This window comes from Urocitellus parryii, chromosome 4 (genome assembly GCF_045843805.1).
Source record: "Urocitellus parryii isolate mUroPar1 chromosome 4, mUroPar1.hap1, whole genome shotgun sequence".
In the NCBI taxonomy this organism is placed as follows: Eukaryota; Metazoa; Chordata; class Mammalia; order Rodentia; family Sciuridae; genus Urocitellus; species Urocitellus parryii.
Window position 1 is genome coordinate 130,573,125 of NC_135534.1, and position 27,790 is coordinate 130,600,914.

Sequence of the window (27,790 nt, forward strand, 5' to 3'; positions counted from 1 at the left end):
CACTGGAACTTTATTCCTAAGTTTATAGTAAATTAATCAAATGCATTTCAATATGTAGGAAATGGACATATTGATAGACTCCTCCGCTTTGAACTGCTTGCAGAACTTTCCTGGACTATGTATCACTTGTATGCATTGTGAACTATCTGTTAATGCAGCGAATTATGGTAGTGCTGGCATATCTTTGCTGATGTGTCACCGGTGATACAATTTTTCCAAAAGAGCCGTCAATTGGCTTGGTGTCCTGGCATTTCTGAATCCTCCTCCCTCTGCTAGTGATGGTTTAAAATTTGGGGGTCAACAGAGGTGAGGAAAAGAACCTCACCCCCCCACTGGCACCAAGGCCAAAATTTGGGGCCAACAGAGGTGAGGCAAAGAACCTCACCCCCCCCCCATTGGTGCATAGACTTATCCACAAGTATGGCTGTATGCTGGACCGGTAGTCAGTGATGGGTATGATCCAATTGCAGTGGTACCAATCTAAGACAGGAGGCTGATGCCTAGAGGTCAGGTCACCCGATGACGGGTAAGGACCATATGTTGAATTGGACAACCTAACAGGCATGGTCCCTAAGCCACTTTGCTTGTTGTTTAATTAATCAGAAGGGGGGAGATGCTGAGAGCCATAGCCAAGTAGGAATGACGCATGGCATTTTGCTTTGAAAGGTGACCCTGCTCAGGGATTAGGGTGGCTCCAGGTTTAGGGTGGATCCTGCTGGATTAGGGTGGCTCCAGGTTTAGGGTGGATCCTGCTGGATTAGGGTGGCTCCAGGTTTAGGGTGGATCCTGCTGGGAATAGAGCTGTATCCTGCTGCCTCAGGCGCCAGCTCCTTGAGTTCCCGTGGAGTTCTTGCGGGGTTCTGAGAGGATTGGTACGCAGAGCCCGGTGGAGGGAGTGTATTTTCCCAGAACGTGCGTGTAGAGTGCCGGTGAGAGTTCGGGAATAAAGAGTTGCTGTTGGAATCTATAAGGCTTTTGTGGTGGCTCGGTTATTTTGTGCCCAGCCAGACTGCGGCAACTAACAATTAGCCCATCAACAATTTTCCTCAAAAAAAAATCCATATCCAATGTTACAAGTCCATAAGAATACAGATTTATCAAGTGTTTTGCTTCAAATGACCTGGGTTGCCATGTGTAGGCTACTTAAAACTGTTTTCCTACCACCCACTGTCTCATTTACAAGCCAACACCATATATTTTGGCTGCAACCAATTATTGCTGCCAATTTTTTAAAAAGATTTTGCTGCAATAATGCTACTTTATAAACATTCCTGGAATTTAGGAGCTTATGATAACAAACACTTTGTATATTTCTTGCTGAATATACAAAACTAAGAGCGTTTATTACTGGTACAGCTGCCCTACAAGAAATGCCAAAAAGAGTCCTTCAGGTTGAAATGTAAGGGCATTGGATGGTAACTTGAAGCTCCATGAAGAAATGAAAACTCCAGGAAAGAAAAGTTCCTAAGTGAATACAACAACAACCACACCAACAAAACAAAACAAAAAACCAATAGTATGGTATTTGTGGTTTGTCACTTTTCTTTCTGTTGTCTATATAACTTAAAAGATAAAGGCATAAAATAGGGCTGGGGTTGTAGCTCAGTGGTAGAGCACTTGCCTTGCATGCGTGAGGCATTGGGTTCGAACCTCATCACCACATAAATATAAATAAATAAATATATTGTGTCCATCTACAACTAAAAAATTTAAAAAGCATAACACAGCAATTATAAAGCTCTGTTAAAGGGCATACAGGTATAAAGGTATAATTTGTGATAATAACAACATAAATGGTGGGGAAATGCAGCTAATTAAAATTAGCATCCTAAATTTGTAATGATCAATTTTCTGCTGATACCAACTTTACTTCAATCGCATCTAAAATCTCTGTTTCTAATTTTAATCCTGATGGTAATCATTAAAAAATAATAACTATATAGAAAAGAAAATGAGGAATCAATATGCTACTTTAGAAAAAATTTCACCCATCACAAAAGAAGGCAGTATTGAAAGAATTGAAGACCAACAAAAAAATGTAACACATAAAAAGACAGAGTGAAAAGGCAGAAGTCCTTCCTCATCAGCAATCACTTTAAATGAAAATGGATTAAACTGACCAGTTAAAAGACAGATGCTAGTAGAATGACTTAAGACAAATGTTCCACCTGTATGTTGTTTAGAAGATACCAATATTCATGTTAAAAAAGTTTTAAGGTGAAACAGTGAAGAAAAAAATACTCAATGCAAAAAAAAAAAAAAAACAACAACCAAAATACAGCTGAGATGTCTATATTAATAACAGATTTTTGGGGGGTGTACTGGGGATTGAACTCAGAGGCACTTAACCATTGAGCCACGTCCCTAGTCCTATTTTTATATTTTTATTTAGAGACAGGGTCTCACTGTGTTGCTCAGTACCTCGCTGTTGTTGAGGCTGGCTTTGAACTCATGATCATCTTGCCACAGCCTCCTGAGCCACTAGGATAATAATAGATTTTAATTTAAAATGTATCATAGAAGATTTAGAAAGTCAACATTTATTAATAAAAGTATCAATACATGAAACAGATAGAAAAGTTATCAAAGTACACACCAAACTGTAGAATAGTAAAATATACAAAGGAAATGTTGTCAAAATTCAAATTCAATGCCTATGAGATTTGGATTCATGCCTACTAATGCATATGAGATTCAGATTCATACCTACTAGAAGAGTTATAGTTTTTTTATTTAAGGAAAATAACAAGTATTGATAAGAATATGGAAAAAATGAACTCTTATTACATTGCTGATAGAAAACAATTGAGGATTCTTCAAGATGTTAAACAGAATTGCCAAACAATCCAGCATTTCTATTTTTAAGTGTGCAAAGAACTGAAAACAAGAACTAAAATATTTGTATGTGAATATTTATTCACATCTAAAACATAAAAGTAACCCAAATATTCATCAATGAATTAGTTAATAAATAAATTATAGTACACATATAATGAAATATTATTCAGTTGTAAAAAGAATGAAATACTGATAGCATCCACAATGTGGCTGAACCTAAAAAAAAAAAAAGCACTATACTAAGTAAAAGAGACAGACACAAAAGGGTAAGTATTAAATAATGCCATTAAAAGGAAATAACCAGATTAAGCAATTTAATAGAGATATGAAGCAGATAAAGCAGTAGGGGTTATACATCATCACAGATTAGTAGTACGGAATTCTTTCTTGAACTGATGAAAATATTTTGAAACTGGATGAAGCTTGTGATGGCATTAGGAATGTACTAAATGCCACTCATTAAATAATTATTCACTTTAAAATGATTAAATTTGTCATGTAATTTCCTGTCAGTTTTTTCAAATCCTCAAAACCAAAGAGAAACAAAGACATTTGATGTAACCCAAGTGTGTATTCCTAGGTATTTACCAAACAGAATTGGTTAAATATATGTACACACACACACACACACACACACACACACACACACACACTTACCCTATATATAGTCACAAATACTTATATATGAAGCTCTTTTGATTATACTACAAAACTGAAAACAACTCAAATGCCCATCAACAAACTCTTGTATAAAAATACAATGGGAAATTTCTCCACAATGAAAAGTGACAAAGTACTAATACACACAGAGTGGATGGATCTCAAAATCATATTGTCTTATGAAATAATCTAAATCTAAAGATTATGTAGTGTAAATATATTTAGGTCAAATTGCAGAAAAGGGAAAAACTGCAATGACTGAACTTTCTAAGTTATTGGAGGCTAAATTGATGGAATAGGATTAACTAAAAAGGAGAATAAGAATTCCCCGGGATAATACACCTAGTCCATATTAATAATGGTAACATGACCATATACGCATTTGTTAAAATCCACTGAAATTGAAATATTTAAAATTAGTTGATTTATTGTATGTAAAGATACCTTAATAAAGTTAAATATTAAAAGGAGGAAAAGGTCTTTGCGTTAAACTTTCTTTGTGATTGGTTTTCTAAAATATCCAACTCAAAGCTTTATTTAGATATGAAATAGGAAAGTTGTTCCAATTATGGTAAAATTGAGGGAAATTTTTTACCCTCTTTACCCAGGTGCTAAAGGGGAATATTAAGACGAATATGCCTCCTGTGCCAACGAAAGATTGAACCAAACAATATATTCAACCATATGTTCTCATCTCAGCCTGACCATCTGCTGGCTGTATGCTTAAATATATCATCTAGTTCACTGATTCCCATTTGAAGGAAAACTATGGGGTAAGAAAAAAACATGTCTTGTAAAATAGTTAGTTAGCTAATAGCTATGTTGAAAGATCCCAGGTACACTCTCTTCTAAGAATAAACCCTGCACCCTGAGGGAAATAAATTCATTCAAGGTATCAATACAGCTCTGAGTTGGGAAGAAAAATGTTTTTATATCTTAGAAAAGGAATGAGAGTTTTGTTTCAAAAACTTGACATAAGACAATCAGGAGGCCAGATCTGTTTGTTTGATATCTCTAGATTGCCCTTGAGGAGAACTTAGAAACAGGTAGAGCTACCTTACCATTTCCACTATTAAGTTTAAATTTCTGTCCCTCTGAGAATTTTTGTCATTGAGGCAAATAGTGTGTGTGTTTGTGTGTGTGTGTATTTTTTTTTCTGTCAACTGGGTCAAACTCCATTCTTATACTTCTTGGTACAAGGCATGATTTACCCTGAGCAACTGGAAAAATCAAATTTATCTTATTTTCCTATTTCTCCAAAGACAGAATTAGACATGCTGTTGTTTTTTGTTATTGTTTGTTTGTTTTGTTTTGTTTTGTTTTAAACCTGGATGGTAAGTGACTATCCATTTGCCAAACGTGTTAGCTTCATTATTAAATCCCTGAAGTTCATATCCATGAGAGTGTGTTAGTTCTTAACTAAAAATATATCTATAAAGAGACACATTATAATCGACTCTCTTTATTACAAATACATTATTACTAAGGAAAATTTTCAAACATTTATGAAGTTAAGTCTAACACTGGTTTTTGAGTGACTTTCCTAGTTTCAACCATTCACATTTTATCCCGGCAGCTCCTCAGGATCCTCTCTTCCCCCTGTCATTGGCAAATGGCGCCCTTCAGACGTCGTCCTTTTCCCAATCCAGCACTTAGTACAATGCAGCCACTGTCAGAAAAGCAGCCTGTCAAAGACTAAATCAGAAAGGATGGACCCTGCTGTTTCCTTCACATCAGAGGGAAAATCCCCTGGGGTGACTTTAAGACACAATGTTCACCTGTCATTTCTAGCTCATCTGCAGAATCCACTTGGGGTGCTTTTCACATTGTCAGGTAGTCACATTTCTTTCCTTGGGTCTTTTATTTATGAAAAAAAGAAACACTCCACATAAAGCCAAACCAGGACTCTTTTAAAAGGAAATTCAGCAAGGTACAGTTAGCAAGTGAATAATCTACTTGCACTGCACTGCTTTTTAGCAGGCTTAAAACAAAGCAGTTTATAAGACCAAACTGGCATTACAGTAGACTCACAATCCCTTTTTAAGCCCAGTGTTCAACCTAAAAGGGGAAATTCCAGAAGGGCTGGCTACATTAAGCTGGTTCCAGATATCTGAAATGTTCAAGAAAGAGCATTTTCAGCACCTCCTTCCACATCCTCTCACGACCTGTGAGGTGCATTAGCTTATTATCATCCAGGGAACCTCGGATCTGAGGATGCTTGCTAGGCACAAGGTTTAAGAAGGGTATATCTTAGTCTGAGGAAGAAGATTTAAATTATTTTCCAGAAGTGCACTCAAAACTGCCTAGTGCAACTGAACATAATTCTTTAAGCTCATGATTGCCTAACCTGCTAAGTACTCACTATAGCCCTTGGAGTTCCTTCCAGATGAGCTAAGTGCTTTCTGCATGCAAATTTCATGATTAGAGATAGGCATTTAATGGAACAATTCTGTAGCGCTTCGATGCATAAAAACACAAGGAGAGGGAACTACCTTCTTATAACCACAGACTGTTGAAAGGTTGCCAACTTCTTTAGCAGAGAAAGGGTTGACAGGGAATTTGTCCAAAATGTTACCTACTAGTGGTCACTTGCTGGATTGGAGAAAGAACTCCTTTTTATTTGCTCAAGAGCTCCTCTCTCAGACTACCTGCTCCACTTAGGCCTTTTAATTAGATTTCCTGCTTCTTGGAGCTCTCTGTTTAATCTACTCTTCATACCACTGCAAGATGAACCTTTATAAATGACGATTTCTCATTGAGATCCTCAAATTTTTTTTCTATAAAATATAGCCCTCCCTTTTTCTTTTAATTTTTTCATTCAAGAAATATTTATTGAATGCCTACTATGTGCCAAATACTCTGTAAGTCAATAAATCTCTGCTGTTATGCAAATCAAATATGTAAATATCTAAGATCCATCCTGGATGGGATGGTGTAAGCACAGGTAGAGTGAGGAAGTGATTAGAGAGGGAGCTGAATCATATCATGTAGATACCTGCAGTCAATAATAAGGCCTTTCTATTTTATTCTGCTGCCCTTCCTATCCCCACTATCTCTCCCCTCCCCTCCCATCACTTCTCTCTACCCAAATGCATGATCTGTCAAGATAATTGTATTGTAATGTGCAACAAATAAAAAAAAGAGAGAAATTCAAAATAAATAAATAAATAAGGCCTTTCCGTTTTACTCTGTACAAGGTGGGAAATAGGCTTTGAATTCTATGTTTTTAATCTCATCACAAGGCTTTTATTTTTATTTTCCACACATTTAGTCTTTAGTCATAAATTTTATTGACCACCTACATGTGCCAAACACTGATCCAGAACTGGGCATGCAAAGTGAAGGACTCAGGTCACCAAAGAAGATATTGTAGGTAAATGCTCTCTTAGAAGTATATACCAAACACTATAGAAGTACTGAGAAATCTCATGTAACTTGGAGGCTGGGAGATCAGAGAAGTCTTTACAGAGGTGATTGACTGAAACTGGTTTGAGTCATCCTTGTTTTTATGATATTTCCCAACTTGAATAGCTTTTTCTTTTCTTGACTACTATTAAACCCTATCCATACCTCATTCCACACTCAGTGCCATGCAGCCTCCCCTGAATTAATCAGGCCTCACTGATTTTACCTTGAATCCTAGGACCTTAGTCCTTGCCTTCTCTAATGTCTCCTTTCTAACTGCTCTGTCATGTGAGGTTTGCTTTCCTGACACATTTTACATACCTTAAAGACTGACAAGGATCATGACTTAGACTTTTTCATTAAAGCTCAACATAATGCTTACAATTAACTAAGGGAAGTGAGCATCCAATGGGTAAATTGTGGAGACCCAAAGGAAGCATGCCACCTCAGGATGAGGCCTTTGGTCTCAATAGACACCATAAGAGATGTCTTAGTGAAAGAGAAAACAGCAAAAAGGGAAGTGAGTTATCTTCCAAGAAACATTCATTCACTCTTCCACCAAATACTTAGTGAACATGTATAATTGGTAGAGTCACATAACATCTCTCTCTCTCTCTCTCTCTCTCTCTCTCTCTCTCACACACACACACACACACACACACACACACACACACACAAATACATACTATTCTCATCCCAAGAGCAATAAGGATTCCTGGCACTTTAGGTTATTTATAAGCCACTTTCCCTATGCTCTTTCTATTTTATGCAGGTGTTTTAGAATAAAACTAGCAATTGCAATGGAAATACAGTTTCAGAATTTGGTGTAAGTGAGGCAGAAAGTACTTTTCTCTAAGCTGTTGCTCACAGAAAGTGGCTACTTTCTTATTGTGCCAAGGACAATTTCCAATGATGTCCAGGGTGTATCACAGAAGCAGGTAAAGTGGTTAAAAGCAGAACCATGCACAATTATCAAGAATACAAGAAACAATAAATATAGGTGAGGATGTGGGATAAAGGGGGCACTCATACATTCTTAGTAGGACTGCAAATTTGAGCAACCACTCTGGAAAGCAGTATGAAGATTTCTCAAAAAAATAGGAATGCAACCACCATTTGACCCAGTCATACTACTCCTTAGTATATACCCAAAGGACTTAAAATCAGCATATTACAGTGACACAGCCACATCAATGTTTATAGCAGCACAATTCACAATACCTAAGCTATGGAACCAACCTAGATGCCCATCAACATATGAATGGATAAAGAAATTGTGATATATATATATATATATATATATATATATATATACATAATGGAATATTACTCAGACACCAAGAAGAATGACTTTACGACATTTATCAGTACATGGATGGATCTGGAGACTACCATGCTAAGTAAAATAGGCCAGTCCCTCAAAAACAAAGTCTAATGTTCTCTATGACATGTGGATGTTAACCCACCACAAGGTGGAGAGGGAATGAATAGTTCAGTGGACTAGACAAAGCAGAATGTAGGGAAGGGACTGGGGGATTGGATTAGGAAAGGCAACTGAATGAATCTGACATAACTTTTCTATGTCATGTATGTATACATTATAGTGAATCTCATCATTATGTACATCCAGAAGACTGGGATCCTAATTAGAACAAGACATATTCCATGCTTGTGTAAATATATGAAAATAGATTCTACTGTCATATATAACTAAAAAGGACAAATAACTTTAAAAAAATAAACGGAGCCATGAAGAACTAGGATGGCACAAGATACAAGTTTAGACCAGAATTTCAAACTTCACCAGGATCACACATTCTCTCACTGTTTGCTCTCAGAACTTCTCCAGCTTCCTAACATGGAAGAGATCCACAGGAACCATGTTGCATGTAATCTGAACTTTAAGGAAAATATTTGCATCTGAGCTCCCTGTTGGTAAAGTTGACCTAGATCATTTCATAAACATGAGCTTCATTCTCCATGTGGCATTCTACTGCTTTTCTAAATTTCTAAATTTAAAAAGTACATGTAGTTTCAAGGTAAAACACCTGCAGTGGGTGCTCATAATACTATTTTAACTGTTTTAATGTCCTGATTGCTACAAGATACAAAGGACCCCAAAATTAGAACAGAGATTTGTTCCTCTATAGAATCATCCATCTTTCCATGGTATGGATGACCAATAAATAAAGGATTAATTAGAATGTTAGGTCTGTTGCTGATCAAATTGAATTATGTTTCATTCAAATCTTCCAGCAAGACTTCAAGACTCCTTCTACATTGGAGCAGCTAAATCTCCAGCAAGCACATTATTTTCTGCTATTTGCCCTGGAGTTCAGGCAAACTCATCCATTGTCTCTGTGTAGAACACACAGTGATCACCAATATGATTAATATGCTCTTTTGCTATGGCCAGGGTTGCCTAAATCCAGTTTTCAACGAGCTCCATAAATGTCTTTTTTATACCCTCCACTAAACATACGCCCATAAAGTTTAAGTAAGCAATGGACATTTGAAAGTGTAGACTACATTGGCAAACACATCCCTCCCACTTTTGAAATAATTTTCTAGTGACAAGGCAAAAATCACAATTCTGTCTGACTATTCATCGCCAGCCTCTGAGTTCAGATTCCTCTGAGTTCAGATTCTCTATACAAGCAGTCGTTATGTGACACATGTACTTCCCTTTAGCACCTGAAAGCAAAGCACAAAGAGGACTTGAAGAATTTTGGAAAAAAAAGAAAAAGAAAGCTGTTGTAATTCTTGTTCTCCACAACTGACTTGAGTAAAAAGACAGACAGCACTTCTAGCTAGCTGTATACATGGTACACAGGAGACAGACACCATCTCTCAAAGGAGTCCAAACACTGTGTGAAGATTGTTCCAGTTTATGAAAAGCTAACCCTCTCTCTCCATGCTGGTAAGATAGGCATGGGATATTATATGAGGGGCTCTCTTATGGAGCACACTTTTGGGAAAAAAAAAAACCTAATCTGGAACAAATCACAAATTATCCCTGGAAATCAATACCTAGATGAGCCCTCTGGAAGTGTGGAGCAAGATAAGAAGCAAGAGCAACGCTCACTCTGGTGAACAACTCTGTGATCTGCTCTGAAGATTCCAGGTTGAACTTCTGGCAGTGCATTGTCCTGTAAAGACAGTCTATCAGAGTAACAAAATCCAGGCACACACTCATGAAAAGCCAGCGTGAAAGTCCTCCAGTGATTCCAATGATGGAGACTTGTTTTCTACTTAGTAAACTCACAGCACTAGACCAATTTTCTGTGGGGTTTAGAAAAAGAATTGCAAATTTAAAAAAAAAAATTCTGTCCATTGATGTTTTGCTTAATGACATTTTCCTTATGGAAAGATTAAATTAAATTAACAAAGGAATCACTTTACCAGAAAAGAAAATATTTATCAATTTTTTTCTTAAAACCATATGCATATACACTTTGTGTTTGTGTTTGTGTGTGTGTGTGCGCGTGTGTGTATTTCTGTGAGTATATGAATATACATGCACTTTGGGTATATATGCATGTGTGGAGCCTTATAGACACATATTTTTATATATTTTTTTTCATACAGAAAGATTCCTAGCTATCTATGTCTGATCTCCATTCAGCTTGGCTCATTATAAATAAACAATAAACCTGGCAGGTGATGTTGACTACTTTTCACCTGTGATGAGACTAATCTATTTATATTTTAATATAGTCATTTTTATTTTTTAAAACCAAATAAACTAAATTGAATGATCCTCTTCTCTGATCAAGAATATTGGCTGCATAAACAAAAAATAGAAAGACACAGAAAAAATACAAATGCAATATTCTCAAAATATAAAAAATGACAAGCTATTTAAATAATTGTCTTATATTCAAAGAGTATGGGAACTGTATTTGTTTTGTGTATTTACAGTGTGCTGAATCATATGCTATTACTGTAGTTAAAAAATTGATTGACTCTTAGCTACCAAGTCCCTGACCCATTTTAGTAGATCCTTCTTCTGCAAAATGGCCCCTTGGCGACTCTGACAATGAAAACTAATATCCAGAGATAAGGGGTTGAAAATTTACCATATGTCAGAACATGTGTACAGCAGAGCCTGCCTTGGATTGAATGCTTTCAACGTGGGTGCGTTTCTTCAGTTTAAATGTGTCATTTCATTTACACCTTAAGCCCTCAGCAAAGCTTTCTGTCCTTTGTGTTTTATGAGAGGAGCCCTTCAAATGTAGATGTTTTCTAAAACAAATTACATACCAAGATTCAAATAATTCACCATAAGTGAGATTCAGTGCACTTCTCAATGATTCCCTAGTACTGTTTTCCACACTTAAAATTTTTATAAAGCTAAACAATATATATACATGATTTACATAATCAATTAATACTACATGGTATTTAAAAATAGTTTTTCTTGATGTATCCATTCTAACCCCAATTCTTGGTTTCCAAAGGCAAACATTTCACTATTTTCTCCTGAAATTTACTTTCATATCTCTAGATAACTTTACTGCTTTTTTTCTGTTTCTTTTTTTTTCAATTGTATACATTAACTTCCATTACCTGCAGTGAGAGATAAGGATTTTACCTTCCTTATAAAGCCACCCATTCTGGTTTGGATATGAAGTTTCCCCAAAAAACTCCTGTGTTAATGTACATGGTTAAATAATTATCACAATAGCTATAATATCATTGGTGGATTAATCCATTTGGATTAATAATTTGAATGGGCTACTACATACTAACTTTAGACAGATAGGGTATGGCTGGAGGAAGTGGGTTACCAAGGTTGTGACTTGAGGATTATATATTTTGTCCCTGGTTCCTCATTCATATTCTCTCTCTCTCTCTCTCTCTCTCTCTCTCTCTCTCTCTCTCTCTCTCTCTCTCCTTCACCTCAGGCCCAGAGCAATTGAGATGACCAACTAAGGACTGAAACCTCTGAAACCATGAGCCCAAACAAACTTTTTCTCCTCCAGGTTGTTCTTGTTATGTATCTTGGTTCAAGAAACATCCACACACCACCTTTTCATTGTGTACATCACAAATTTTAGTTAAACTAATATCCATAGTTAGTATCTTTCTTGTTTTATCTTTTTTTTTTTCTAGTCAGTAATTATCTTGGACCAAGCATGGTGGCACATACCTATCTCAGTGGCTCAAAAATTATCTTGTTCTTACATTTGGTTTTCCATCCATCTCTCATCAATAGCTCCACAGAGTGTAAAATGTCTTTAAACAGCCTAATAGAGGGATAGTGAAGTTTGTTCTATAGAGAACCAAGGAGTAAATACACTCATGTCTCAGTATCCGAGTGAGATTGGTGCTAGGACCCCTAAGGATTCCAAAATCTGCAGATGCTCAAGTTCTTTATATAAAAGGGTATAATACTTGCTTATCACCTACACAATCCTATCATATACTGAAATCTTAGTGCAATGCAAATGCTAATAATTTTTGTTATATAATATTATTGGGAATAATTACAAAGAGGAAATCTCCATACTTGCTCAGAATAGGTGGATTTTTTTCTTCCAATATTTTTGATTCACAGCTGGTTGAGGCTGCATGTGTGGACAGACAGTCACATAGTGAAGGCCAACTCTAATTTAGGCTTGAAGGCCAAATGGTCTCTCTTGCAATTACTCAACTCTGCCATTGTAGTAATGTGAGTGAGCATGGCTATGGTCCAACAAAACTTGATTTGTAAAAATACAGAGGGAGCTGGATTTGGCTTGAGCCAGTTTGTTGATCTCTAGTCTTACATCAGGTGATCTAGATGGCATTGTTTTCCTAAAAGTATTCCTTCTTTACATTTTGATCCTCTTGCTTCAATCTTGATTTTATTCTATCTAAACCTATGGGCAGCCACATCCTGTCACATCTCAATACTCCTCATACTCTGTCCTAGGTTGATTATTTCCCTTTTTCCCTCCCATATCTTTCTTGTTTTATATCATCTTTTCAATAACTTACCAAGAGTACATGCACTGAAAGCAAATGTTTGAGACTATATAGGTACAACAAAGGACATTATTCTAATCATACACATATCTTTAATACTTTTGTTGGGTATGGAATTCTAAGTTAGGTATTATTTTCTTCTCACTTTATAATTTCTTTGAGTTTCTAATTCTAATTGAGAAATATAATTTATTTTCTGATTTTGATTTTTTCTATGTGACTTGTTTATTCTTACTGGTAGCCTTTAGGATTTTTCTCTATGTCTCTAGTGTTTGGAACTTTTCTGGAAAGTTATAATGCCAATTCTCAGGAGGCAGGTACAAAATACCTCTGTGGACAAAGAATCCTTCCCAGGATCTTACCACAAGGAGTCCAGCCTCATTGATTCTTATGATGCAAACAAGGATTCCAACCAAAAACATCACTGATGTATTGGGGAAATTTTTTTTGTAAATTAGAATGTTTTTCTTCACTTTATGTTTTTTCTGGACTCCTTTGTTGTATTTATTTTTTTAGTCTTTCTTCCATTGTAGATCTTTTCCTCAAATGCTTGGTTGTTGTTCACACTTTGAATGATACACTAAAAGGATGTTTGGAATAAGACAGGCATTAGTTTGATTATTATCTGTACAATTCATTTCCTAGTTGTGTAGACCTAGACAAAAATCTAAACTTCAGTGAGCTGTACATTTCTCATCTACATATTGGGGACACTCATTCTCCTGTGTGTGGCAGTTTTGAATATTTAATGAGAGCATATACTCTAGGGGCCTATCAAAAGTCAGGCTATTAAAATATGTAATGTGCCCTTAAAATTGGCAATGTCTTTTCCTCCTGCTTTTCAGCATATAAAAGGGAAGTTATTTATTGGGAGTCAATACATGTATTGGATAGACATTAGGCATAAGAGTCAGATAAACTGGAAGATGTTCTCAAGCAACTTTATTCTTTCATCAATTTATTCATTAAAATAATTATTGAACACCATCTTTATTTCTTAATAGCTGAGGTAGCTTAGGCAAATTACAAAATGTTTCTCAACTTTAATTTACTCATCTATAAAACTGAAAGAATAATCCTACATAGTAAGGTGGTTGTAAAAATGGAATGAAATTCAGAACTCACAGCACATTATCCATGCTGAGTATATTACCATAATAGATGATTAGTTTAAGAAATTAATTAGTGAGTAGACACTTAGCATGAGGTTTATAAGTTTGGTTTTCTTGGAGCATGAACTAGAGTAATGATTAAAATACTCAGAAATATACTTTGCTATAAATATGCTAATATAAGAAGCAAAGTATACCTTTTCCATTCAATCTACTTGCCCAACATTATGTTCCTACTAAAACTAGGACTCTAGGGACTTTCCAAGTTCACATCTTCTAAGATTATAAGAGATTAAAACTGACCAATTATTGGGTCATAGCAACCAAAGTCAGAAATTAAAGGTGAGGTATTTGCAAAAGCTGTATGCTGGAAAAGGAGTCTTGTAAGCTGAACATGGATAGTAGCTTGTTTAGCAAGGGTATTTTCCAGTTTTCTCTGTTTTCTCATGATTTATCATTGAAAAAAATATTATTTCTGAGATCTCTGACCTATTTTAAGATTTTTTAAATCTCAGGAGGCATCTACTCAGTGACTCTAAGAATGAGACTGAGAGATGGGCATTGAAGTTCTGCCATATGGTGAAACATATGTACAGTTGGTATACATGCCTTGAATGGATAGCAACATAAGATACACTTTATATACAGTGTATCATCACACATAAACCTTTCAAAAGAAGTCCAGAATATGTGTGTATGCATATAATTATAGGAATACATATGCATAAATGTGCATATCTATGCATATGTAGTTCTGAGCTATGAGAGGATACAACCAAAAATTGTTTTCACTGGAGGTTTAAAGAATTTGGAAATGCCTGCCTTAACAACTCTATTAACATAATTTAGGGTTAATTAATTTATTTATTTAAAAATATTTGTTGAATATCTATGATGTGTTTCATTGAATGCAGTATTGAATAGCATCACAGAAATTGCAAAGGAAATGAAATTTTATAACAAGAATAATGTCTCACCATATATAGAATATTTTAGGAAGAAATAACTGAACAATATTTTCCAAATCCTCAGTATAACTCTGCTTTGGCAAATGTTACTCTCCCGGTTAAGGCTTTTTCATGGAAAAGAAGTAGCTCTTTTTGTTTACAAATTTTTATATAACTGAAAAAAGGATAAAAAGACTCCTATTAATTTAATTATTATTTCAAGACAGACCTTTCAAAGCACATTTTATGTGTAATGAAACTTTAAAGAATTAAATAGTGACTGGGTGGTAGCAAACACCTGTAATCCCAGTGGCTCTGGAGGCTGAGGCAGGAGGATCTTGAGATCAAAGCCAGCTTCAGCAATGGTTAGGTGCTAAGTAACTCAGTGAGATCCTGTCTCTCTCTCTAAATAAAATACATAATAGGGCTGGGGATGTGGCTCAGTGGTCGGGTGCCCCTGAATTCAATCCCTGCTACCAAAAACAAAAGAAAAGAAAAGAACAAGAATAATTAAATACACCACACACACACACACACACACACACACACACACACACACACACCCTACAATGAATATTAAGAAAAATAAAGGAACACTGCTTTCAAACTGACAGGATCTCAGAGTAGTCCTCAGCATATGTTTTGATTAGCTTTTGAATTACTGTGACCAAAATACCCAGGAAGGAAAAAAAAGAGGAAAAATGCATTTTGGCTCAGGGTATCAGAGGTCTCAGTATATTGATGACAGATTCCATTGCTCTGAGCCCAGGGTGAGGCAGAAGAACATCAAGGGGGAGGGCATGGTGAAGGGAAGCTGCTTCCTTCATGGCAGCAAGGAAGCTGAGACAAAGGGAATGGGAAAAGGGCCATAGGAATGAACTTTTCAGGACAAGACCTGCCTCCTCCAACCATGTCCCACCTGACTACATTTACTACCAGTTTGTCCATTTAAAGTAAGGATGTGCTGATTAGGTAACAGTTCTTAAATCAAGCATTCCACCTCTGAATATTCCTGCATTACTATAGGAGATTTTGAAGGACACCTCATATCCAAACCATAACAGTACCTTCAGAACTTACCTAGTCTGTCTTGAAGAAGACAGTCACTTGTGTTCAATCATTTATCTATTTGCTTTCCTTTTATTTATTCTTCCCTTTCTAGCACTTAGTACTTCATTTCCCATTGCCACCCCCCCCCCTCCCACCTATCTCTTTCCTTCTGGTCTTTCTCTTGTTTGAAAATTCTTATGTTTAACTAAAGTAATTATCTACTTTCTATGTAGCACATATAATAATCTCCATATAAACTCATCCTATAATGCAAACAACACATGCATTAAGTCTTGGGGAATGGTGACAAAAAGAAGATCTTACTATGAAGGCAATACATTCAGAATTTGAAAAAAAAATTCACCTAAACCAAATGCTCAGAAATCTATGTCATGATGATCATCATATCTACTGAAAGCACTTCCACTAGCTGCAAACCATTGTGACTGGCAAAATTCTCTGAGGTGAATTCTAATAGTTTCTTTTTGTGATGTGCACTCTTCTTAAATATATGGAAATGCTCATATGTATAACCATAGAAAATGAGAGATCATTTTGGTTGAAAAACAGAAATAGTCAACTAGCAAGATGAAAAGTGGATTATATTACACCTTTCAAATAAATAATTTTAATATGGCAATATTTTTAAAGAAAAAACTTTTAAGTCATACTAGATTTCAAAAAGTGAAGTCAAATCCAATTACATTTCAAGTAATTTCAAGTGCTAGCTTTGCTTTTCATTGTTCCTAAGATGTTTCTGATTAATTTGCTATTGTGATACATGGTGCTGCTAATAATGCACTGGGTGTTTTGCTTTTCCCAATGTGTGTGCACAGTATAAGTACTCAACACACATTAATTCAATCAGCCTTCTATTATTAGGTGGGGTCTCAAGTCTTTCCAGTGCCCTGGTCTTCATCTCTTCAGTCAGAGCTATTGCCAAGGATTAACATCTTCTATGCTGTCGTTTCAGTCCAAGATCAGAGAAGTATTTTTATGCAAGCCAAGTTATTTGCCAATATTTCTCTAAATCACTGCCACTGGTAGCTTTGACTTCTACTTGGTATCACTGTTGGTCAAAGGAGTTAATTATTTAACATTTTTCTGGAATAGCATTTGACATCTAGCAGGCTGAACAACAAGCAGAAACATAACAGCAGAGGTAGAACAATAGCTACATTTATGAAGTACAACTAGGTGGCTGACAGTTCATTCAATAAACATGATTTAATTTTATTCTTATAATGACATGTGAGAAAGATGGTTTTATCTTTATTTTATTATTTAATTAAATAATTTTATTATTTAATTTATTATCTTTATTTTATTTATTAATGAAGATAATAATCCCATGAAACTAAAGAAATTTATCAAAACCATACAAATAGTAAATGGGAAGCTAGGATTTGGATACAGGTTTATATGACCCTGATTCAATGTTGTTAGATGAGGGGATGTGTAGCTTTTCTTACCAGATTATTTTTGCTGACTCCAGTTCTGTGAATTCCTAATTTCCAAAAGAAAAAAAAATACAGTTCAGAGTACTGGATTCTTATTTTATTCTTTCCTTCCTTCTCACCCTGGGCATTTTTTTTTTTTTTGCAATACTTTGGCCAATCCTACCACTAAATATTCAGTAAAATTGTATCCTCTTTTCTATTTTTACTTCCAGAATTCTGATGAAATCTTTCATCTCAGCATGACCTTTTCAATACTGTCTTCCCTTGTTTTCTCTTTCAATTCCTCATTTATTTCACCTCAGAGTTCCTCGATTTCAGCTCTACCGGCAGCCCAGGCTAGATGATTCTTTGTAGCAGCATCCTGGACTCTACTCACTGGATTCTACCCACCCTGCACAGTTATGGCATTTCAAAGTGCCTCCAGACCTTGCAAATGTCCCTGAGGAGCAGAATTACCACCAGCAGAGAGCCACTGATACATCCGAAACACCACTATAGTTAAGCATCCATAATCTTAGCCATGATAGTGCAAAACCTGACTCAACCTGATTCAGGCTATTCTCCTAATTCATCTTTCCTATATCATCTCCTCTGTGTACATCCCTTGATCCATCACAATAACGCAAACTGTTGTTACATAAATACATTTTGTGCTCACTCTATTTCTTCTACCTGAGTGTACATTTATATTCGTTTCTCCTCCAGATATCCCATTCTTCCTTTAAGGGCCATCTTAAAACCTACTTTATTTAAAGCCTTCTCTAATACCACCATTCAGATGTTATGGCTTTCTTTTCTATGTTCCTTCCACTTGGAGTTTGACCCTTATGGTATTGAGCAATGACGATCTTTTGAATTATAGTTATTTGTATCTAGTATAGAAAGAGTTGCCATAAAGCAGATATCATTTATAACTATCAGTGCCTGGTACCTGTTAAGAATATAGTAAGTATTTTTTTAGTTAGGTACTAGTATTAAAAACAAACAAACAAAACACTCCTAATGTCTATCCTGAGAATATACATACTTTGTCAGGGAAATTCCTTTAGTCTGTCCACACAGCAGAGAGCAATGTAGTAAGAAGCTGTCAGTGAAGACAGTGTCCCATTGTAGGAGTTCTTAGACCCCAGGCAAAAATGTTCCCTGTGCCCCCAAGCTGCCTGTGGGATCACCAAGTTGCATTAGAGACAAAAACAGTCAAAATGGCTGGGTCATAATACTAGCAGATGATTGGCAGAACTCAGGTGAGAGTCACGATCAAGCTCTCTAGAGCTCACATGAAGAGGTGAAACTGGCCTCTGTGTAAGGAGGCTGGTTGTTGGCCAAGATATTCCTTTTGTACAGACCCTGCTCTATTTCACCAAGCTGAGGGGGTAGACTAATGAGAATACCTCTGGCTTGACATGAATCCCAGTTGATACTGATCTCATAATTCCACTCCCAAATAATAATGGAGCACATAAATTGTCATGCTTTATCTTCTCCATGCCTGTGGTCTAAATATTCAGGATGGGGAGGGACAGAGAGGGACATTAAAATTTTCTTTAAGGGCCTAAATAATTGGGCAGGTGCTAAAGAGGTATTATATATAGCTGATACATAAAGTATGCACTACAAATCAGATGGGCTCCTGCTGCAGCATAGAATGAAAATGACAACTGGTAAGCATGTGAATCCATTGCTCTTTCCGAGCTTAAATAGAAAAGTGACATTTCACAATGTGCTGCACAAGTCCACCAGATTGGCTGTAAACCAACCCAAAACACTTCTAGTGCTTCATCCCAGAAGGTCGTCATGAGCAGTAACACACATTTAATATACTTCCCATCAAATGTCTGCCCTGAGTGTGATTGTTGACTCAACACACCCTGTGCCAGCATGACAGGGAACTGTAGGGGTGCATGCGTTCCAGCTCCTCTCAGGCCTGCATGTTGCAACTGTCTCCATCCTTCATCCAATGTGAACATTGATTACAGGTTTTACTTGTTATAAGAGCAAAATCTGCTTTACTCATGGCAAGGTGGAAGGGGTACAGCAGATCTAATTCAGAATGCTTGCATTTTAAATTGTATTTTGAATGAATGTAATGCACACCAATAATTGCAGAATAGAATATTGTTTATCTGAGCCAAGCTTCCAAGAAGAGAAAATTGCTTATCTTCATTCTTGTCATATACTTCTCCCTTAGCCCCCCTTCCCAGCTTTCCCCCATGTTCTTTTGTGACAGTTGCATTTCCTTTAAAGCACATTTTCTTATCCATATTGTATGTTACTCAAGCTCTTTTATTTGGGATTTTTCACACATCCTTCACATCTTCTTTGCAGCTCCAGTCAATAAGCGCTAAGACCTAAATGCGCCTTTGCACTTCATGGCTATTCCCTTATCACATGCATTTTCTGTTGCCTCAAGGAAGACCTGTACAATTTTTGTTATTGAAATCTGAATTTTTTTTTCCCTCCCAAGCAGATGGAGGATGTGTAAATGTGTCTAAAGACAGAATAGCATTAAATCTATTTTTTTTTCTCTCCTTTACAAAGCTCTGGGAGTTACAGTATTTTTCAGACACCCATTAAAACCAAGAGGAGAGAAAAACAGCAACAATTCCCTAACCCAGAGGAAATAGCAAGAGCACATTACCAATCCTCTTTGCCTTTCAGATCTTTCTTTGACTGGGGGCTTCAATCTCTTTTTTGGCAAGATAGTATGACTTCTGATTTTTCATGAATAGAATGATATTTTTCAATTATATATTGATTGAAAAATGTGAAGGGGTTTTTGTTTGTTTGTTTGTCTGGTTTTATAATTTTATTTATTGATTGATTCATTGATTTGTTTTTGGTGCTAAAGAATAAACCCAAGGTCACTTTACCACTGAGCCACACCTCCTTTTTAATTGTTATTTATTTATTTATTTATTTATTCATTCATTCCAAGACAGGGCCTCACTAAGTTGCTGAGACTGGCCTGGGAACTTGAAAACTTCCTGCCTCAGCCTCCAGAGTCACTGGGATTATAGGCATGAACCATCACACCCAGCAAAGATTTAAAGCTTTTATTGTTGCTATTTTTCAGGTCCCCTGCCAAAAGATGTGTGGGAAATAATACTGCACAGAGAGCTCCCATTTACCCACCTGCTACACTCACAATCTCCTCATAAATTGACTTGGTGGATACAAAAATGTACTTCCCAGTCCAATAAAGCTATCTGGAATAGTTAGATTCCTCAGCTAGTCCAAAAAGGCTCAACTAATCCTGACCAAGATACTCCTCTTCTTTTGTTTTCTACTCCTAATATGCCAAGCTACTCTATGTGTACAGGATATAACAATTCAATTCACACATAATTCAAAGACATTTTTTGTTATTTTATACTTCCCCAGTTTTGGTCATCCTATTATTGATGTGAACATCCTTCTATCTCTATTCATGTGAGTAACTGTTGTACCTAATGTCTGATTGAGATAATGCCTTGTCTCTCACAGGAATCTCAGATTCCTTGATAACTACCCATCATCCAGATGGGTTACATGGGATCTCTGGGTTCCTAGACATGCATGGTACCATATTGTAGTGCTTATAATGTTGGACTAAAATACTGTATTAGCCTTTTCTTTCTTATATTAGACTTAAGTTTCTTGAGGGTTTGGTCACAATTGTGTCCAAGAACAAGCAATTTTTAATACATTTCCTTAAATTGCAACTTCACTGGCAGTCACAAAAGTATCCCAGGAGTTCTCCTACAGCACATCATCTCCCTCTCCTCCTGCCTAGCACAATCAGTGAGGCTCTGAGAGCTTCAATTTCACTTCTGCAGGAGTCTGAGTCAATATCAGCAAACAAGCCTTGGAACTCTCTAGCTAGCTTTGGGAAATCCAATGTTATACCAGATGGTAGGCACAGAGGGAATCTCAAGGGGCATGTAGAGAGAGCAGAGGAACGTGCTCTGGCAGGTACAGTGGTGACTCTAGGTATCCTTAATTGGACACAAGTATCTCTTCAGAAACAATTCAGGCAGCATTTGGCACCATGTGCATGTTATCCACCATAGGTAAATCAGGTTCTGCAGCTGGATTGCTCTGTGACAAATGAAAAAAAATTCCATAGACTCTGCTTTTCTTGAGGAGAATTTACCAACACTTAACGTAATACTTTTCTAATACAACATATGAAATAAAGAGTTCCCAGGTACCATCTATCCCATAAAGATTTCCCTTATCACACTAATTTCTTCCTCCTCAGAAATTTCATAGTTGTTAGTGATTTAGGTGCTTGTTTATTAATGATTCTTCAGGATCCCATGGTCCTGTAGCTGCCCCTCCCTTCTAGAATACATCTACTACTCCTTTATGAGAGAGAGAGAGAGAGAGAGAGAGAGAGAGAGAGAGAGAGAGAGAGGGAGGCGGGGGACAGAGAGAGAACAGTCATAGAATCTCAACATTAGGGGGAATCTTTAAGCACATCTAGTTTATCCCTCTCATTACACACCTAAGGAAACTGACATCCAAGAAGCATCATGTCTTGCTCAAGTACTCACAATTAATTATAAGCAGAACAGGTATGAAAATGTATATGACCTAATTTCAAGTTTACTATTCCACTGGTACATTATACTGTCTCTTACTTAACAAATTCTATCTTGTCATACTTATATTATGACATGTTTTTATCTTATTGAGGACTAGATATTCGTCTGATTTATGAGTTCAGGTTCTCTGTATGAGTTTAGATCCAGTCAAGAAATGGATGGCACATTAAAATTTGGAGATATATGCTTAATTTTATAGACAATTTGCAAGACCATGTTTTCTGTAACCAGAACAAGAATGTGCTGTACTGTCAGATCAGCAATTGTGGGGAGCCCTTACTGAGCCTGATAGGCTAGAGCAGTGAGTACCTACCAAGCTCTTATGTAGTACAGTATAAGTGCTAGAAAGCAAAGTGATGATTTAAAAGGGGCTCTTCCAAATCAGACGATGAATAAGTGATGTATCCTATGCACCTCAAGTTTCTAAAGTAAATAAAGAGAATTTAGAGATCCAGTCAGGGGAAATGACTTTCAGGAAAATACTGGTAATCATTACTCTGTTTACTAAAGAGGGTGGTTCTATGAGTAAAGCAGCTCATCTCAGACCATCCAAAAAGAAGGGAGGCAGGAGAATTACTACTCTAATTAACTAAACTTGCAGAATCCACAAGGCAAGGAATCCCTGGTGGATGTAATCTGTATGGATTTACCAGCCTGAGCTGAGTGAGACCAAGTGATAGAAGAGTGGATAATGAAAATACCTAAAGAAGAGCTTAGTGCTGTGTTTTGTACACTGTACAGGATCATGGAATTTAAGAGAAATTAATCAGTGCATTTAATGACAAATATCTTCCTATCAGAGCTGGGTGTGGGAGTGCATACATGTAATCTCAGTAACATGGGAGACTGAGGCAGGAGGATTGCATATTACAGGCCAGTCTCAGCAATTTAGCAAGTCCCTAATCATCTTAGCAAGAACCTATCTCAAAATAAAAAGGCCTGGGTATATAGCTTAGTGGTAAAGGACCCCTGGGTTAAGTTCCCACTTCTCATTCTCCCTCTCTCTAACACTCACACACACAGACACACACAGACACACACACACACTCACACACAGTCCTAGTCCTATCATTACTTTATCTTTCAGGTGTCATGTCTTGATTTTCCAACTCAATTATATATCCACTAAGGGTTTCCTCACATCGCACTGGGTAATGTTGGGCCCAGAGTAAGCACTGAATAAATATTGAGGGAAAGAAAAATTAACTAGCCTAGATAAACAAAAACGTAAAATCATGTTTTAAGGAAAATATGAGGCAGCCTCTTCACAAACATGCATGAAAGCCAAGGTTGATCAACATTGTTGAAATAGATTCAATATTTCCAGACACTGCCACACACACAACTCTCTTGTTGCTTACCAGCACTCAGTACTTTCCTGCAAATTATTTCCCCTGACTGGCTCTCTAAATTTTCTTCATTTACTTTAGAAACTTGAGGTGCAGAGGAGACACTCTTATAACATTCATTATCTGCTTTGGGGGAGACCCTTTAAATCATTGCTCTGCTTACTGTACAATTAGCTTCATTATTCTTCAATTCCACTAAGTATTAAATGTAAGTAGGACATTTGATGTGACTACCACATGTGCATACACACATTGGAGTGATTGCTTCGATAAGAACTTCTTCAGAAAACTCCATTTGTGTAGCCAGAAAATACTGAAAGGGCTACAAACCCTGAGAAAAAAAATTAGGGAACTCTTAAGGACATATTATTTTTCCCTAAGAGAAATATATATATATATATATATATATATATATATATATATATATATGTGTGTGTGTGTGTGTGTGTGTGTGTGTGTGTTCGTGTGTGTGTGAGATATGTGATTCAGAACTTACACTGGGGGGCTGGGGATGTGGCTCAAGCGGTAGCGCGCTCGCCTGGCATGCGTGCGGCCCGGGTTCGATCCCCAGCACCACATACCAACAAAGATGTTGTGTCCACCGAGAACTAAAAAATAAATATTAAAAATTCTCTCTCTCTCTCCTCTCTCTCCTCTCTCACTCTCTCTTTAAAAAAAAAAAAAGAACTTACACTGAGCATAACTTCATGCTTAAAGAGTTTTCTAATTCCCATAAAATATTTCTCCTTCCACTAAATATACAGCTAAGAGTTGGTCATTATGAAAGATAGTCAGGTCAGTTGATAGCTACAAAGTTTTCCAGCAACTTGAAGACAGAGAAGTCAAGTCTGGTTCATGGCCCACCTTGTGTGATAGTTCTTTTGGAATGCAAAGGTCCCTTTTAGTTGACACAATTTTTCCTTCTTAGCCAACTAGTAAAGAACAGAGATGCTAGGGCATGAGAGTAACATGTGACCATCTCCTGAGTGGCTACCAGAGGCAAAAGTGAAGGCCCCTCCTTTGACATAACAGGCTTCCCAAGACCTCCTATCCTACTTCTGTGACCTATAAAATGTATATGATTCTCACTGAAGAAAACAGGATTCATCCAAACTTCTCCAAGGACATAACTCAATCTCTAATTCTAAAAGTTGGAAAAACTCTCATTAATTATATCTCTGCACACTCAGAAGTGTTTCCTTTCCCACAAATCACATGTCATCTATTAACCTTCTTCTCTCCTCCCTGGGGACACCTTTTCTCACAAGACTAACCTGAGCTGAGATACAAATGAATAAACATGATTCAATATGTGCAGCTACTAAGGGTATGAAAAGGACCATTGCACACAGGAGAGAAACGGGTTGCTCCTCCATGTAAAGAACAGCTTCTGAGAAGGGAAGAGGTTGACTCAGCTCTGTCTTTTGGCCATGGCCCAATGCATGGCTGTTTGTGTTCAGATTTATCAGGAAAGGGAAACCATTTTAAGTATTTTGAAAACCATGGACTTAATACAGGGAATTAGAAACATAGCCATACGGAGGGATGGTAAGTTAAGTTCAGGGAGGCCTCTGTCTGTTTTGAGGAAGTCTGGAAGCACCAGAAAAGCAGTGAAGCTGCCATTAAATTTCAGCTGCTTGTGGCACAAAAGTAGAAGATTCTTAGGAGAATGGTATCCCTCTGCCATCTGCTAGTGCCCATGTACTTTCTGGAGCTACTGCCACAGAAAAATGCTTTCTCTGCTGTCCTGTATTCCAAGGCTCTTAGAAATGCTTCTCAGTGGGAGAATCTAAACTGACTAAAGAGGGTGGGTTTGCTACTAAGAAACAAGAGACCATATCTGACTCTCTCGCAGAGCAGATGGATACAAAACATATTGGCTAAACTAATGAATGAATAATTAAATGGAAGGATGGAGGGTTGGGTGATGGACATTTTCTCACAGAATAGGGCACTACTCTCTAGCCACTGATATATTGGAGTCAAATGTCAAGCAAAGATTAGACCCGGAGACTGGTAATATCCTTTTGCATTCTCTAGCCTGTAGGTTTCATGTGTGAATTGATGAGAATCTGCCAGGCATAAAGTCCTCTTTTACTTAATTCAGAGAACTGAATTTCTAATTTTGGAATTTGGGGCATTTTTCTAAATTGTGGTGATAAGTTTTGAGGAGGCAATAAGAGCCCTTCCAGAGGGCTGGGGATGTGGCTCAGGTGGTAACGTGCTCATCTGGCATGCGCAGGGTGCTGGGTTCCATCCTCAGCACCACATAAAAATAAAATAAAATGTTGTGTCCACCAACAACTGAAAAATAAATATTAAAAAATTCTTCCTCTCTCTCTCTCTTAAAAAATAAAAATAAAAAAAAGATCCCTTCCAGAATCCTTAAATCTTTCCAGGGAGGCTATCACCTGATTTTCCCTACCAATAATGCATGCATGCTAACTTAATAAAGCAGGACACCTGTGTGTGAGCATCTCCCCCATCCCTCTCTCTCTCTCTGAGACATACACGCTTCTCCTTTTATACTTTGTTCAGAGGTTAGTCCAAATTTACAAAGTTCTTTTAGAAACATTCATCTAACATTAGGCATGTTATTACTACCTTTGTTAGATATAATCATCTACCACAGGAAATAAACCTTTATGATTGCACTTTAAGGAAAAAATATAGGGCCTCAGCCACTGGAGATATGGGTCCCACCCACCAATTAGTTCAATAATATCCTGTGTGACATTATATAATATTTTTTAGTTGTAAATGGACACAATACCTTTTATTTTATTTACTTATTTTTATGTGGTGCTGAGGATCAATCCCAGGGTCTCCCACATTGCTAGGCGAGCACTCTACTACTGAGCTACCACACCAGCCCTAAGTGTTTTTTTTGTTTTGTTTTGTTTACCTCTTAGATCACTGTTTTCTTAATTTGAAAATAAAGGTCTTTGAAATGTATAACCTTCATGTTGCTTCAGGGTCTAAGGAATTCTGTGTTTATATTTAATTGTCACCTGTATCAAAATATAACAATTAGTCATGAGTGATATTGTAACTTCACTCGATTGTTGTTTACATTACCTACTAATTCTTTCCTCAATATTCATTTTACCATGTTGGGATTTTGTAGTTGGATTATATCCTAAGGTTGCTAAGCTTGCCTCAAGTCCCTAGACAAAAAGTGCTCAAAGATTCCTTGATAAGAAATAAGAAAATGTACTGCTTCATCCATAATGAGAATTTATTGAAAGATCACAAATTTCTATCTGCAACCCTCCTCTCTTTACTGGGCTTGGGAGGCTGACATTGGGTATTAATAGAATACTCTTAAGAGAGTGCTTGGGCAGAGATCAGTTGTATATGAATATGGCTTTGCTCAAGGCTTTTCTCCATTGACAAGTTCTCTAAGAGAAATATAAGCACAAAGAAGCTTAAGCAAAGTAACAATTCATCATTTGGGGAGCTTTGACCCCAGACACAAGTGAGTTGGATCATGTATAACGTTGCTTTTACTGAAGTTAAATAGGTCTCAGTAACCTTGTGATGAAGCACTCCTCCTAAGGAGTGCTTCATCTATTTCACCCCTAATGAATAGTATCAAATAGTATCAATCTTACCACTATGTTGAAGAGCTAATCAAAAATTCACCTGCCAGAGCCTAAAAAAAAAACTCTCTATATATAGAGGGAGGAATAAAAGAGTGAAAGAGTTTGCTTCTAATACTTCATGCCAAGCTAGCCTAGAATATAAATAGGCAGCAGTCCTAGTCCTGGAGGAACAAATAGTGCCTAAGGAAAAAGAGAGAAGGATGGTTGAGAGTGCTTCTGTCATGGCCTCTGAGAATGAGGGAAGAGGTGTCCTTCCTTTATGTGCTGAACTTCTAATTACTTTGACAGTTCCAACCCTAGGAAACTGCAGCTGAAAGTCAGCTACATAATTTTCAGGGCCAGTGAAAAATGAAAATGTAGGGCCTCAGTCAAGTGGGACAATCAATATCTCCTTCCTCAGGTCTGTGGCTCCAACTCATGGCAGACAAGCAACACCTGAGAGCACCCAGATCTTTCGGTACTTGTATTCTTGGATGGAGAGCAGCAGAGGAGGCGATGCTGAGTTGGACCTGGGTAACCAGGGGATGGGGAGTAGCAACTTACAGTCTGTCCCAGGGAGTCAGGAAGGATATGGAAGGTGGGACCATACATGAGGCAAGGCTCCAAGACCTGGGTGTATGCTCCATTGTCCTACCAGACTTCCCTTTCATAACAAAAATGCAAAGATAAAATTATTAAGAATTTCAAGAAAACAATGGTAGACTATTTAAACCCAAGCATGGGAACATTATAAGTGAAGGGATCTATGTGATCACACAGGTCCACAGGTCCCATAGCCATGAAATTGGTCCTGTTGCAACCCATCAGA

At 37.0% G+C, this 27,790-nt stretch overlaps 1 pseudogene; it reads left to right on the forward strand.

Annotated features, from left to right (window-relative positions):
* Positions 1-519: 519 nt before the first annotated feature.
* LOC113200326 (actin, cytoplasmic 2-like) overlaps positions 520-27,790 on the forward strand; it is a 50,284-nt pseudogene continuing 23,013 nt past the window's right edge.